Here is a 15,202-nt window from a genome sequence, read left to right as displayed (position 1 = left end):
ATCTATTTTGTGTTCACTCATGAAACTCCACTGCCCAGGACCTGCTTGGCAATTATTAGCACAGAGCAATTGCTTAGTGAAATGAAGACTGCGTGTAGGAGCCAACATGCAGTTCTTGACTTTTTTTTAACATCTTTATTGGAGTATAATTGCTTTACAATGGTGTGTTAGTTTCTGCTGTATAACAAAGTGAACCAGCTATACATATACATATATCCCCATATCTCTTCCCTCTTGCATCTCGCTCCCTCCCACCCTCCCTATCCCACCCCTCTAGGTGGTCACAAAGCACCAAGCTGATCTCCCTGTGCTATGCGGCTGCTCCCCACTAGCTCTCTACCTTACGTTTGGTAGTGTATATATGTCCATGCCACTCTCTCACTTCTTCCCAGCTTACCCTTCCCCCTCCCAGTATCCTCAAGTCCATTCTCTAGTAGGTCTGTGTCTTTATTCCCGTCCTTTCCCTGGGTTCTTCATGACCTTTTTCTTTTCTTTTTTTTTAGATTCCATATATATGTGTTAGCATACAGTATTTGTTGACTCTTTAACTTCGATCTTAGGTGAGCTTTTCTCTTTCAATGGTAAGAATGTCCCCAGAAGTTACAGAGCTATTTCCTTCCTTTCCAAGAAACTCAGTGGAAAACAAAGATGTCTTTTTTCCCCATTTTTTTTCCAATGTTTGAGTACCATTAGACTAATGGGCCATTTGCTTAGTCCGGAAACAATCTCTGTGGTCAACAGATGAAATTAACTGATTGGTTAGACCAGATCCTGCTTTCACCACTGGAGTTGGGATCGGTCAATCCCCAAGCCACATGGATTTAGGGAATGGCAGTGCTGTGACTCCCCAAAAGAAAACAGAGATGTTGCTACCAAAGGGAGATCCAGGTTCTATGAGGTCTAAAATTTAAGAAAATGAGTATAAAACTGCAAATGCAATATTAATCATAGGGCACTGGAAGTGGCCTGTGTGTACGTAACAGGCCCCAAAACTTAAAATTGTAGCATCACGGCAAGTCTATTTTCGGGAAAGAAAAAGTAAAAAAGAAAACAGATGTCTTCACAAGGAGACTGAAAGGGAAGAAAAAATGTGGACCAGCCAGAGAGACCATGCAAGAGGAGGGCTTGGTTAGAGACAAAAGAAGGACAAATGTCAATTAGACATGACAAAGCTTCCCTCTCTACGGCTGAACACTTTTCCTGCTCAATGCAGGAATGTTCAGAGCAATTTCCAGCCAGGAAGAGAGGAATGCGGAATTTGGTCTTAAGCTGTCTGCTGTTACCATTGTCTGCAGCTTGCTCTGAAGTGACTTGTGGAAAGAACAGCTGTGTGTCCCTAGTACAGCTAATCCTTCTGGAAAAAAAAATAAGTTACATAACATAAATGTGTTTAGCTCAATCTCCGCCTCCCCCATAATTTAAAACATCCCGCAGGATGTCATGTTTGGGTAAGGTGTGAACATTAATGATGAGTCCTGCACTATACGTCCAGCATCTCAACACACGGGGAGAGGGGTCTCGCTTCCTGGGCCATAGATGCTTATCCTGCAATTCTTGGGGAACTGGTGGAGCTGAACATGTACCTAGAAACACAAATGGACCCGGCGCTCAAAGCCTGAGCAGTTCTGTCCTGGTCAGTTCATAAAGTGTTACATTGGTGAACTTGTGTAGTCTGTGAACGTCGTCCTACAGAGGTTGGGCGAGGCTGCAAGGGTATTGATAGGGACCTGGGGGAGAGAGCAAGGAAAAGAACGTGCGTGGGCCAAGCGTGAGGGCTACACTAAGAACTGGCCCCTGCAATAATGCCTGATGACAAGCATCTTCTACGTTTGCAGTGTTTTTCTGAGCTCCTTCCGATTACAGACATTAACGTCCCACATTCATGAACAAACAGAGCTCAGAGATCATGTGGGTCAATTTCTTTATGCAAACAAGAATAATCGTACGTGTCGTGATGGTGGCCCCATGTATGGAGTGTCTGCAATATGCCAGGCAATATGCTCAGTGCTTTCCATGAAATATTTCTAATCCTCAAAACAACCCTCCTCCTAAGATATTACGATGACACTGGAGAGCAAACAAGCAAGCAAAGCATCTGTCCAGAAGTCACAGGGAGAGCTTCCCTGGTGACGCAGTGGTTGAGAGTCCGCCTGCCGATGCAGGGGACGCGGGTTCGTGCCCCGGTCCGGGAAGATCCCACATGCCGCGGAGCGGCTGGGCCCGTGAGCCATGGCCGCTGAGCCTGCGCGTCCGGAGCCTGTGCTCCGCAACGGGAGAGGCCACAACAGTGAGAGGCCCGCGTACCGCAAAAAAAAAAAAAAAACCCAAAAAACAAAACAAAACAAACAAACAAACAAAAAAGAAGTCACAGTGAGAGTAAATAGTTGACCCAGAATCCAACCTCTCATCTAACCCCAAAGCTCCTGATTTCCATGAGAAATAGATCCTAATAATAGCTTTATTATGATGATTGTTATCACTATCTATAATTAGTGAGCTCCACTGTGTGCCGGATACTGTGTTAAAGGCAATGTGTGTGTTGTGTATTTACACATGAGAAGACTGTGACTTTGATAATCTACCCAAGGTAATTTATCCAAGGCCATTAGTCAGTATTTGATATGTGAACGCTTGTTGTTCTGATTCTAGTGATTAGAAATGAAATGCTTTGCTTATATTCACTCACGGGTGATGATGTGGCTCAGAGTGTTCCTGAGGACTTGGTGATGTGGACAGCTGGGCTTTTCATGGCCAGCGGCCTGGCGGCCAGTGCTATAGAATTTATGATAGGGTAGCTTAATGGGGAACGTCTCCCCAGAGGACAATTTTACACTTGCCTGATGATTCCAAAGTAGTTGACTCTGAACCGAAGCAGTGGGCCCCTAAACCACGCCATGCCACAGCTACATGTCATGAGCTTTGCTTACTCCATGGTGTTCAAGTAACCACAGCCCTTGGGGGGATGTGTAGCCGATCCCACGAGCTGGCTTGCTTTCCACTCTCTTGACGGTTAGCTCTTCTGTGGTGGCCAGAGAACAGACTGCCTCAGCATTTAGATGCGAAAGTGCACATTAGAGTCCCACGTGTGCTGGCCAAGGAACGCATAGCTCTGTCAGTCTTGTATTTGGTGTTTATCCAGCTCAGAGACGGCAACTTATCGAAGGCAATGGAGGACTCATTGGATGTCCTGGGTCTGAGGAGTTGATCCATGAAACCCCAGAGAGGAACGTGACATGGTCTGAAGTACAGAGCCTTGGCCGATGCTTTTTCAGGAACCTCCCTCCAAAGAGCTGGTTTGAGATAAAAATGGTATCCCACTTGAGAAACCCTTATGCTGGGTCTGGTCAGGGCAAGAGTCCAGGCATTCCAGGAGTCCGTGGAAGAAAAACTAGATTTTCACTTACTTGAGGCGTGGGTTTCAATTCTCATTTCAAAAGAGTCCAAGATGAAAGAACCCTACCAGCTAATTTTAGAGCCAATGGTTTTATCCCCCTGATTGACTCAAACAGGGAAGAAGAAAGGGAATTGAGAAAAAAAATGGAGATCTTGACTTTAAAACCAACTAGGCCTATGAAGCCGGTGCATGCTATGATTTTATTCTTCAACATTTGAGGTAGAACACCCCATGACTGGCGCTATGGAGTCATTTTGCTAACTCATATGAAAACAAAGCCCTTCGGATGGGCCTGGGCTAACTGATTAACTAACTAGCAGGTGGTATAAAAATCCCTCTGTATCTTTAGACCTGTTTCCTCTTCTCTAAAATTGGAAGATGGAATCAGGGAAAGTTAAGGGAAAAAGGAGCTTAGAAATCATCTCATTCCCAATCTTTAAGAAGCAGAGATGTCTGAAGGTTACAGGATTTGTACAAGGTCACGTAGCTAGTTTGTGGCAGAGACGAGACTAAAACTTTGGCGTTCTGAACCAAATTCATTACTTTAGCTTTTCTTCTTTAAACCACACAGCTTCAGTCCATCTTCTTTCAGAATTCTGCAGCATGCTTGGAAGAATATATTTAATGAAGTCACTACCATGGAAGGTTTGAAAATCTGGATTTTGAAGCACTTTGCAGATGGAAGCAGTATTTGCCACAAACCACAGGATTAGAAGGGTGATACCTCCTTCCTCAGCCTTTGGGAGGTCTGGCTCTGGGAAGCCCGGCCACTGCCTCTGGAGAAACCAGGACAGTCAGCCTCAGGCAATCAGGGAGAAAGAGCCACCAGCAACTGCCCTCTGACCGCCCTCTCACCTGACACTGCGGTATTGGGGATGGAAAGAAACACAATCCTACCCAGGCTTCTCCATCTTGACTGCGTTGGATCTGAGCTCCCTTTATCTCTCTAGGGCTTAGAGTCTAGGGCCTCTGGGGATGACTGAGGAAAAGATGTTTCCAAAGGATTAGAGGACATGAGAATTGAGAACCAAAGAGGGGAGAGTGTTTCTTCACTTGTTTTTCCCCACCTTCCATCGTAAAATGGAAATCTGATCAGCAAACTCCCCATAACGAAGTACCTCCCCCAGTGCACATGCCTGGTCCTGGTTCCTCCGGGTTTACCTTCTGCCTCTTCTCCCTCATGATGTTCCCCTCCTGGGATCTTCATTCTGCTCTTTACAACAGCCCCCCACCTTCCATCGTAAAATGGAAATCTGATCAGCAAAGTCCCCATGACGAAGTACCTCCCGCAGTGCACATGCCTGGTCCTGGTTCCTCCGGGTTTACCTTCTGCCTTTTCTCCCTCATGATGTTCCCCTCCTGGGATCTTCATTCTGCCCCTTACGACAGCCCTACTGTATCTTTTGCTCAAAACTCCTGGGGGGCTCTTGCCCCCTCTGCCTGGAATACCCACCCACCTCCTCCCCAGCACTACCACCAGCATGCAGCCACCTACACATCACCTCTTCAAAACCGTCTTCACTGACTATGGGGTCACCGCCCTCCTCTGATCCCCAGGGCACACTTGTGCTTACCTCTGGCAGAACTGATAACACTGTATTGCTATTATCTATTTAACTTTTCTTCAATATACCGTAAACTCCATGAGCTCAGGGGGCAATGTGTGTTTCGTTTAACACTTGTTCCCAGACCTTAGCACAGTTCTGGGTGTGATATATATATTAGATATATAATATCTACCCTTGTTAGATATTTAGTGGGTAAATGGATAACACCTAACATTTATTGAATGCTTAATGTTTGACTATCACTGTTTTAAAGGCTTTAAGGCTATTATCATCAATTCTTTCAACAACCTTTGAAGAAAATGCCATTATTATTTCCACTTAGTAGAGGAGGAAACGTAGGCTAGGGGCCTTTAAAAAGCGTCCCTAAAATGACATGGTTAGTAGTGGAGAAGGGAATGGAAAGCATGAAGTTTGCCTTGAAAAACCACGCTCCTACTCGCTTTACGGCCTGGCTCTCTCATAAACTCTGTGATTTCCCTGGGATTTAGTACAAAGGGAACGCTGTGTTAGAAAGGGTCCCTTTCAGTACTACCATGCTATCTTTGTACGACTTGATGCTGGGGTGTGGGGTGTGGTGGCAGTAGAAACAGATGCTTCTTAAGCATCTTCTAACTGACAGAAATGGGTCTCATGTCTCTGCCTCCAGGCCCTCACTTCAGTGATGAACTCCCTCAATTCCAGTTCTGATGACTTCTGCGAAGAGCAAAATGTTATCAAGGTAAGCCTGGGGCATCGTGTGTCCAGCATTTCCCGATAGTTAACAACAAACTCCATCTTGTTCATAAGAGTTCACCACAAAGAAAACCCCATTGCTTTTATGGTGTTAGGGCAGAGATCTGGGTCAAACAGGGGTAGAAGTACGTTATAAGAGAGAAAATCAGATTAGTTAGGGCTCTATACACTTTGGCTTTATTTCCTCAAGGTTTGTTGAAACGTCTCCCATTTCTTTCTATCTGACCACTCCTTCCCTATTCACCTGGATGGGACTTGCATGGTAAAGGTGAGACTTTACACAAGCCCAGAAACACCAGGGAACTGAAGCAGTCATCCCTGAAAAACAAGACACATGCCCCAAAGAAGCAGACTTCATGGGAGTCAGACAAATCCAGTTGGGTGGATGTGGTAACTTCTGTTTTCTACTCTCTCCCCAGCATGCTTTCCCACCCCCATTCGCCTGGTTCAACATCCATTAGGGGAACGAGCTAACTCCATTTGTACATCAAGGCCTGGTATCCATCAATTACTGGTACCATCAAAATCGTAAGTACGTAAGAGCTCATTTACTTAATATATATGTATGAACACCAATTTCCTGCCAAGGGTGTCTGTCAACTGATTGGGATGATGGTGCAGTTAAATCCTGGGGGACTGGTGCCCAATCATGAATGTAATTACAAATCTACATCCAAGGAAGAATTTCCACAGTCAACCTTGGATTCCAATTTTGAGATTTACATGGTTCCTTTTAATTATATACCAACTCTGTGGTATGGAGGTGTGCCAGTCTGGGTTAAGTCAGACACCAGGTATAGACTTTCTTCACCATTAGTATTACTCCTCAGTGTTAAGATAGTTGATATTTTAACAAATATTTTCATAAGAAATATCCTTCTAGATGTCAGACCTGCCCAAAGGTAGAATAACCTGCCTTGAGGAGTAGTGAGCTTCTAGTCACTGGAAGTGTTCAAGTAGAGACTGGATGACTACTTGGTTGAGATAACTGTTCTGGGAATTTCAGCATTAGCCACTTCTTTAGACTGAAATAATGAAACGATCAAGAACTAACGGATTCTGTGTTATATCACAATTTCATTTAGCTGCAAGAAATGCAATGCCTAACAGCAACATAGAGAAATAAAAGGTTATACGTTTAATATTTCAAGAAGTCCAAAGTTAGGTGGTGGATAAGTTGGTTCATCAATGCTATCGTGGACTCGGGGAATTTCTATATTTTTGCTCCATGATCATTAGTCAACAGACCTTATCCTCATGCTTATAATGATGATAAATTCGTTGATGATGATGATGATAGTATTGACACTTTGTAGTTTTAACCATGCGCCAGAACTGTTCTAATTGCTTTCATGTATTTACTCATGGTTATAAGAGGGCAGTAGTACCACAGACCTCACATATGTGTTCCAGTTAACAAAAAAGGAGTGTGTGTGGGAGAGAAACTAAAGAGACAAAAGAAATATTTTATCAGTACAAGTATTTCTAGAAGCTCACCCAAAAGAAGTCTGCTTTAGTTCTACTGGGCAAAGGAGTCTCATATGACCATCCTCAGCTGGAAGGAGGCCAAGGGAAGAGGGATCCTGAATGGAGGCTGGGTCAATGCATGAACTGCTCCTTCCGTGAGGTAAGCCTCTTCACATCCATAATGTCAACTGATCCTTACAACAGCTCTGTACACTAGATACCAAAGGAAACTGAAGAACACAGAGTTTTAAGTAACTAGTCATTTAGGTATTAATTTCCAAAGCTGAGATGTGAATCCACCTACACTGACCTCAGAAACTGTGCTTCCATACTTGTCACTACTACACAAGGCTACCTCCCTAGATTGGTTTTAGTTCCCCTCCCTCCCTGAAATTCGATAACTGAGATGTGCTAGTCACCTTGAAATAGAAGACGGAGTAGAATTACACGGTGGCAAAGCCCAGAGTCAGTTCTTTCCCTGTAATGGCTTTCCATGAATTTGCTGGATCCACCAAAGGTCTAATAAGGTGAACGCTCAATGCCACTTAACCAGGCACACGTTGAGGCTGGCGCCAGAATGAAGAGCACTCACTGTTCCTGCCACTGCTGAGCGAGGCACACATTCTCCAGATGCAAAGTCATTCTCTGGGAACAGGTCAGATCTCTTCAAAAGTGCGTTGCACATACCGGGTCATAAGAGGATCACTCATGCAGCCCCAGATTAACATCATACGTAGCAGTTCGGTCACCCGACGGGGATGCTCTTTCCTAGCTTGTTTCATCTGGCTTCCCACGAGTAGCATAAGCACTAGGAAAGTCCAGATCACTGTAAGATGGAGACATTCCCTTTTTGGCAGAGGCAGAGGTATCAGCTAGGCTATTCCTGCAGGACTTGTAGGTTAATAAGGCTAAAGGACACGGTGATGACTCTCCGTCTAAAACATCTGCTGTTGTCCTAGAACCACTTCTCCCCATGGGGAGGCAGCACAGTGCAGACATGAGTGCAGGCTGGCTTGGAATTGAATCCCTGTCCCCCAAGCCCCACAGCCTTAGCTGTGCTATGTAAACTCTCTCAACTTATATGGTTATTTTGAGAATTCAACGAGGTACTACCTTGAAACCACTCAGCAAGGTGGTCAGCTGCGTAGAGTGGAGAATCAATAAATGCAGGCTGCGGTTCACTATTATTACTGTTGTTGGTTCCATCATTATTTTTCAGAGTAGGTCTCGAGTTTCTTACCATCTGGAGGACAAACCCTGGAAAGATTCCCTTCATAGGTCCATGGATATGGATTGCAGGGTTGAGGCGTCTAAACCAGTATTTCAGTAACTGAAAATTAAAGCTGGAAGTCTGTTTATGCTGAGGTCCACAGGCTACTGGACCTATGAAGACTTGTCCAGAATCTGAAAGATCTTTAAAATTAATTCTCTCTACTAAAATGACCCAGTAGTGGGAGAAACACTCAGGACCAGGTGCTAGGGTCTCAAAAATCAACCCCTGGGTCTGGTCTATTTCTTCCTTAAAAAAAAAAGTTATTGCCCCCACTGAGATGAATAACAATATCAACCATTAACCTTTTTTTAAACACTTAGACACTTAACGCTATGTTCCGCTGACATTCTAAACCTACATGTATCAGCACATGTGCGTCTCACAGTTAGTTCCTTGCTGTAGGTTCTATTAGCCTTCCTCTGAAAACAGACAGAGACAGACAGAAACTGAACAACTGGTCCAAGGGTACAAAGCCTGTTAAGGGGCAAAGCTAGGCTTTGGATGTTAGGGATGCCCTAAATGCAGCCCTTCTCTCTGTTTTAGTGCCTTCTGAAGGGAGGATGAGCAGACCTATATGAGCTCCCCTACTCATCACTCTCTTCTTTACTCACTTCTCTCCAGCCATTTTGGCCTCTCCTCATTTCCTAGGACCCATCAAGTTTATTCTCACCACTGGATCTTTGCCTTTCCTTTTTCCTCTATCCTAGAATGAATTCAGGGGTCCCTCAGAGGAGAGAGGGACTCCTGAGAGGGTACATTGTCACAGAATCCAAACTTTAAAATATAACAAAAACAAAGGAACAAAAATTCTTGTGGGCAGTAGTATAATGTACTTGTTTTAAAATAGGAATACATTTCCAGTTCTTAACCCCCCACCTCCATCTCCCAAAGGAAAATAAAAAATCATCCTTAAGCATCCTTTAGGTTATCCATTCATCTCAGTTTGCCCAGGACAGTCCCACTTTATGCCTGTATCCTTTATGTAATTATTAAGAGCACTCCCTTTCACTCTCAAACAGGTCTCAGTTTAGAAAATATATAGTCACCCTGTTTATAATGGGCATTTCTGTCTCCACTATCAGTTTCCAAAGTAGAGTACGTCATCAGTTGAAATTCTTTCCAGATAGCAAGCAGGAAAAAAGAATACACCTGTTTGTATCCAAGCCTGTGCTTTTCAGAAGCCTAGATGGCTCTATCCTTAAGTGATTGGAAAACCTTTCCAGCTCTGACGCCTCTCCACTCACCGCCCACCAGCTATTCTCAACTCTTCTATCAGTTATTGCCTCTACCATGAAGTTGATAACAGTGGACTCACATTTACAAGTTTATTTTACACACGTTTCCCTTTCGTATATATACTTTTATTGTTTTCATTTTAAGAAAAAAGATTAAGAGCTAGGTTTTCCTACTTCTTTTTATTACCCATGGTGTCTAGCACAAAGCTACACACAAACTAGGTACACTATAAACATTGATGGAAAAGACAAAATATAGGAAGGAGAGAGAGGGACAAAATACAGAAACTGGGAAGGAAAAAAGGGAGGAAGGAAGTTCAAAATATATTCCTGCAACACCAAGACTGAAGGGAAACCAGCAAGTCCCTTATAACAATGACTTGTCTTCATTCAGTGCAAACAGATGCATTCCTAACCGTGGTTATTCTCTGTTCTACTGTGAGCAACATGCACCTCTAGACCGAAGAGTCCAGGCAGGCTGGACTGTAACAGGATTCATCTCATATTAGCTACTTAAGACAAACAATGTGCCTTTCTATTTGGAAAATCTTAGAAGCCCCCCAACTGAATAAAGGATGAAAGGCAATTTGTTTAAAAATAAGGAGTGCTTTCACCAGGGACTGCTTTCTCCAAGAGAACTAAGTTTCTTCACAAACAACTACAACACAGAGGTTCTTTTCTAAACCAAAAGCCTTACTGCTGCCTGAGTCTGTGCCTTCTCTTGACTAGTGTAAGGAAAATAAGGATTTTCCATTTTTTTATAAGTTTGATTTGCAAATAGGATGAGTGTTTATCAGATGAAAAGTGTTGCTTCCCTGTTGATATCAAGTTAAGCATCTCCAATTTTTAAAAAATAGCATCTTTTCTCAAATGTTGCTGCTTTGTATTTATAACAGGGTTCTATATCAGATTGAAAAAACACAAAATTTTGTAATTTATGTCTATTTCTTTATACTACATGAAAAGTGGAGATTTAAGTAAAATCACTTAAATATGATTATCTATTTTTCTCTTTACCCTTCAACCATTAATGAAATTGTTTCTTCATGTAACTTTGATTTTATTAATTTATTTGTACACATATGAATTGCATTTATTATTTAATGAGTAGTTACTATATGAAACTAACAGTATGTAAAAGCTGGGAAAATAAATAAAGACAAAATTCAACACTCCTTCATGATTAAAACACCAAACAAATAGGAATTGAAGGGTACTTACTCAGCCTGATAAAGGCCATCTACAAAAAGCTCAAAACTAACAGCACATGCAAGGGTGAAAGAATAGAGTTTTTCCCTCTAAGATCAGGAAAAAGAAAAGGATATCTTCTCTAACTACTTCTATCCAACACTGTGCTATATGTTCTCATTAGAGCAATAAGGCAAGAAATAAGATAGCCTCCAGATTAGAAAGGGAGAAGTAAAGCTATCTTTATTTGCTCATGAAATAATCTTACATATAGAAAATCCCAAGGAATCCACTAAAAAGTTATCAGAATTAATGAGTTCAGCAAGGTTTCAAGATACAAGATCAATATACAAAAGTTAATTATATTTTTATACACTTGTAATAAATGATCCAAAAATGAAATTAGTAAAAAAGAAATCTATCTACAATAGCATTAAAAAAGAATCAAATACATAGAAATAAATCTAACAAAATAAGTGTAAAACTGATATTCTAAAAACTACAAAACATTATTGAAAGAAATTATAGAAGCCCTAAATAATTGGAAAGGTATCTGGCATTCCTGGATTGAAAAACAATATTGCTAATATGGCAATACTCTCCAAACTGATCTACAAATTCAATGCAGTCATAAAGAAAATCCCAGCTTATTTCTTTGTATAAATTGATGAACAGATTCTGAAATTCATATGGAATTGCAAGGAGCCCAATAGCCAAAGTAAACCAGGAAAAGAACAATTAGGAAGACTCACATTTTCTAATTTCAAAACATACTACAAAACAATGGTAATCCAGACAGGGTGGTACCGGTGCAATACATATAGATCAGTGGAATAGAATTGAGAATTCAAAAATAAATCCATGTGTCTGTGGTCAGCTGACTTTCACCAAGTGTTTCAAGACCGTTCAACAGGGAAAGAAAAGTCTTTTCAACAGATGGTGCTAGGACAACTGGATAAGCACAGGCAAAAGAATGAAGATAGACCCTGACTTCACACCATAGTCAAAAATTAACTTAAAATGTATCAAAACCTAAACATAAGAGTTTAATCTATAAAAGTCTTTGAAGAAAACATAGACTTAAATCTTCATGACCTTAGGTTAGGCAGTAGTTTCTTAGATATGACATCAAAAGTACAAACAACAAAAGAAAAGAATAGATAAATTGGACATCATCGACGACTCTAGAATAACTAAATCCTGGACTACAGCCTTCTGACAGCCCTGAGACAGAGGACCCCGTTAAGCTGCACTAGGAATCCTGACCCAGATAACAAATATTTGTTTTTTTAAGACCTTTTTAAAGAAATGGGCAAAGGATCTGAATAGACATTCATCAAAGGAGGATATACAAATGGGCAATAAGCACAGAAAAGATGTCCAACATCCTTAGCCATCAGGGATATGTACATCAAAACCACAATGAGGCTACTTCACACCCACTAGGATGACTACAAAAATTTTAAAAAATAGGTAATCACAAGTTTGGAGAGGATACAGAAAATTGGAACTTCATATACTGCCACTGGAAATATAAAATAGTGCAACCACTTTAGAAAACAGTCTGGCGGCTCCTCAAAAAGTTAAATACAGGGTTACCATATGACTCAGCAATTCCATTTCAAGGTATGTATTCAAGAGAAATAAAAGTAAATGTTCACACAAAACCTTGTACACAAATGTCCATGCAGCGTAATTCATGATAGCCCAAACTGGAAACAACCAAAAAGCTTATCAATAGATAAATGGATAAACAAAATGTGATATATTCCTATAATGGAATATAATTCAGCTACATGGATGAACCTTAAAAATATTATGCTAAGAAGCCCATCACCTAGGACCCCATATAATATGATTATGCTTGTATGAAATGTCCAGAAGAGGCAAATCTATAGAGACAGAAAGTAGGTTAATGGTTGTCTGGGGCTGGGAAGAGGAAACTGGGGAGGAGGGCAATGGGAGTGACTACTAAAAAATCTCTTACTTTTGGGGACGATGAAAAAGTTCTAAAATTAATTGTGGTGGTGGTTACACAACTCTGTGACTATCTGAAAAACTACTGAACTGCATACTTTAAGTGTGTAAATTGTATGGTGTGTGAATTAGCTCTCAATAAAGCTCTTATAAAAAAATAAAGAAGTCTTACCATCCCTGCATGCAAGGAATTTATATTAGATAGAAGAAAAACACATCCAGTTGTTCTAAAATATAGGAGAGAGGGAATAGTGGAGATTGTATCATCAAGAACAAGGAGAGACATGATCTAATGCTAACAAAATATGGGACCAAGATGTTATTTTAAAGATTCACCAAAAAAACATAGATATGAACAAGTGATTCTTGGGGCTGAACCTTAGAGGCATAGAAGGAATTCTTACGCAAAAGAAATGCAAGACTAGAGAGTGTCATACAGAGTGAAATAAGTCAGAAAGAGAAAAGCAAATATCATATAATAACACATATATGTGGAATCTAGAAAAATGGTATAGATGATCTTATTTGCAAAGCAGAAATAGAGACAGACGTAGAGAACAAATGTATAGATACCAAGGGGAAAAGGGATGGGGTGGGAGGAATTGGGAGACTAGGACTGACACATAAACATTATTGGTACTATGTATAAAACAGACAACTGATGGAAACATACTGTATAGCACAGGGAACTCTACCTAATGCACTGTAGTAACCTAAATGGGAGGGAAGTCCAAACAGGAGGGTATATCGGTATGTATATGGCTGATTCATTTGGTTGTGCAGTGGAGGCTAACACAACAGAGTGAAGTGTAAACACAACCATACACCAATAAAAATTTAAAAAAAAAAAAGAAATGCAAGAACATTCCAGAGAGATGTAAAGCTATAAGGAAAGACAGCTTCTGATTCAGAGTTCGACTGAGACCTTTGCTGGCTTTTTCTTTCACTGGTTTTCAAGCACAACAGCACACATTTCAATTATACAACCATGCTTTTTATTCAAGTGACTTGGAAATAATCAGATCATTATACTTGAACACAGGTGACATAAACCCACCCACACACACACATACACAAGCAAACGTATCATTTCCCTTCTGTGGTGAATGATTTTTCTATAAGCAACGTCAGGTATAAATACTGTATGAGAGGCACTAGAAATGAAGACTTGACAGCCAAAGACTTAACCCACAAAGATCCTTTAATCTAGTCAAGAAGAGAGACAAGAAAGCCTATAATTCAGCGTTCTATGATCAATAGGATGTGACTACTAGGCAGACCCAGAGCACAGAATCTGAACTGGGGTGGATCAGGGAATCCCCCTAAGGACCAAGCTTGAGACGACCATTGTGGGATGGATGGGTGAGTGTTAGCCGGGAGGATGAAGGATGAGCAGAGCCTGCTGTAGTACATTTACGGAACTACTTCTGAGTCCGTTTGACTGTCATGGGCGGTGTTTTTGGCGGTATGGGATACACTAAAGCAAAGATTAGCCAAGGACAGACTATAAAGCCAAGAAGAGTGTGGAAACGCTTCCTTAAATAACCACAGCCAGGTGCAGGAAAAAGGAATTCATATACCTAGGTTCTGGTATCAGAATATCCCCTAATCAAACATGGATCTGTAAGGCCTTTTGATCTCAGTTTCCTTATATCTAAACTGAGTACTCAAACTGTTTACAAGATTTCTGCAGCCTTACAAATTTAGGATCCTGCACATTTGCAGACAGGCCTCTGGCACAGACCTTTAAAACAGAACACTGTATTTATTAGAAGCACACCATTAAAACAACCACCGCCACAACAATGCCCTTTTACTTACAAAACTAGTTAAACAAGAATGCAGAATGATTTGAAAACAAAACGGATACTTTCAAGAAACTTAGTTTATTCCTTTTCCTCCCCCACCCCCCCGCACTCTGTAAGATATCTTGCCAAGCCTGCTAACCTCTGATGCAGAACATACAGCAGGCCTTTGCTCCTGCAGCACTCTGCTTCAAGTATCAGGGAATGACCCTCTGCCAGACTTTTATGTCCCTGTGGAGCCAAGCTCAAACCACAAGCAGAACCAAGCAGACCAGCACGGTAGAACGCTATTGCACTGATGTTAGGCATGGAACTGCCAGGTCAGATCCCATGTTTGAACAGCTGTGTCACGGTTGGAAAAATCACCCTCTCTTCCCCAGCCTGACTGTAGAACTGTATATCTATACCTATGACGCATACGTATGTATATGTATACACACACACATACACCCATGCATGTATATGTCTATATTTATATCAATTGTGTCTTTTTTTAGTCTGTAATTCTGATATTTTGATATCTTGGGGGTCCGTGTTGACCCTGGAGGGCTGCCTCATGCAGG

The 15,202-nt window shown here is 41.4% G+C and overlaps 1 long non-coding RNA gene across 2 annotated transcripts in view; it reads right to left on the bottom strand.

The window, feature by feature from the left end:
- LOC141276869 (uncharacterized) overlaps positions 1 to 15,202 on the bottom strand; it is a 304,160-nt gene that overhangs the window by 247,565 nt on the left and 41,393 nt on the right. The window lies entirely within an intron of this gene.

This window comes from Tursiops truncatus, chromosome 17 (genome assembly GCF_011762595.2).
Source record: "Tursiops truncatus isolate mTurTru1 chromosome 17, mTurTru1.mat.Y, whole genome shotgun sequence".
NCBI classification, from domain to species: Eukaryota; Metazoa; Chordata; class Mammalia; order Artiodactyla; family Delphinidae; genus Tursiops; species Tursiops truncatus.
Note: the sequence above shows the minus strand (reverse complement) of the source record. Positions and strands in the feature narration are given on the sequence as shown.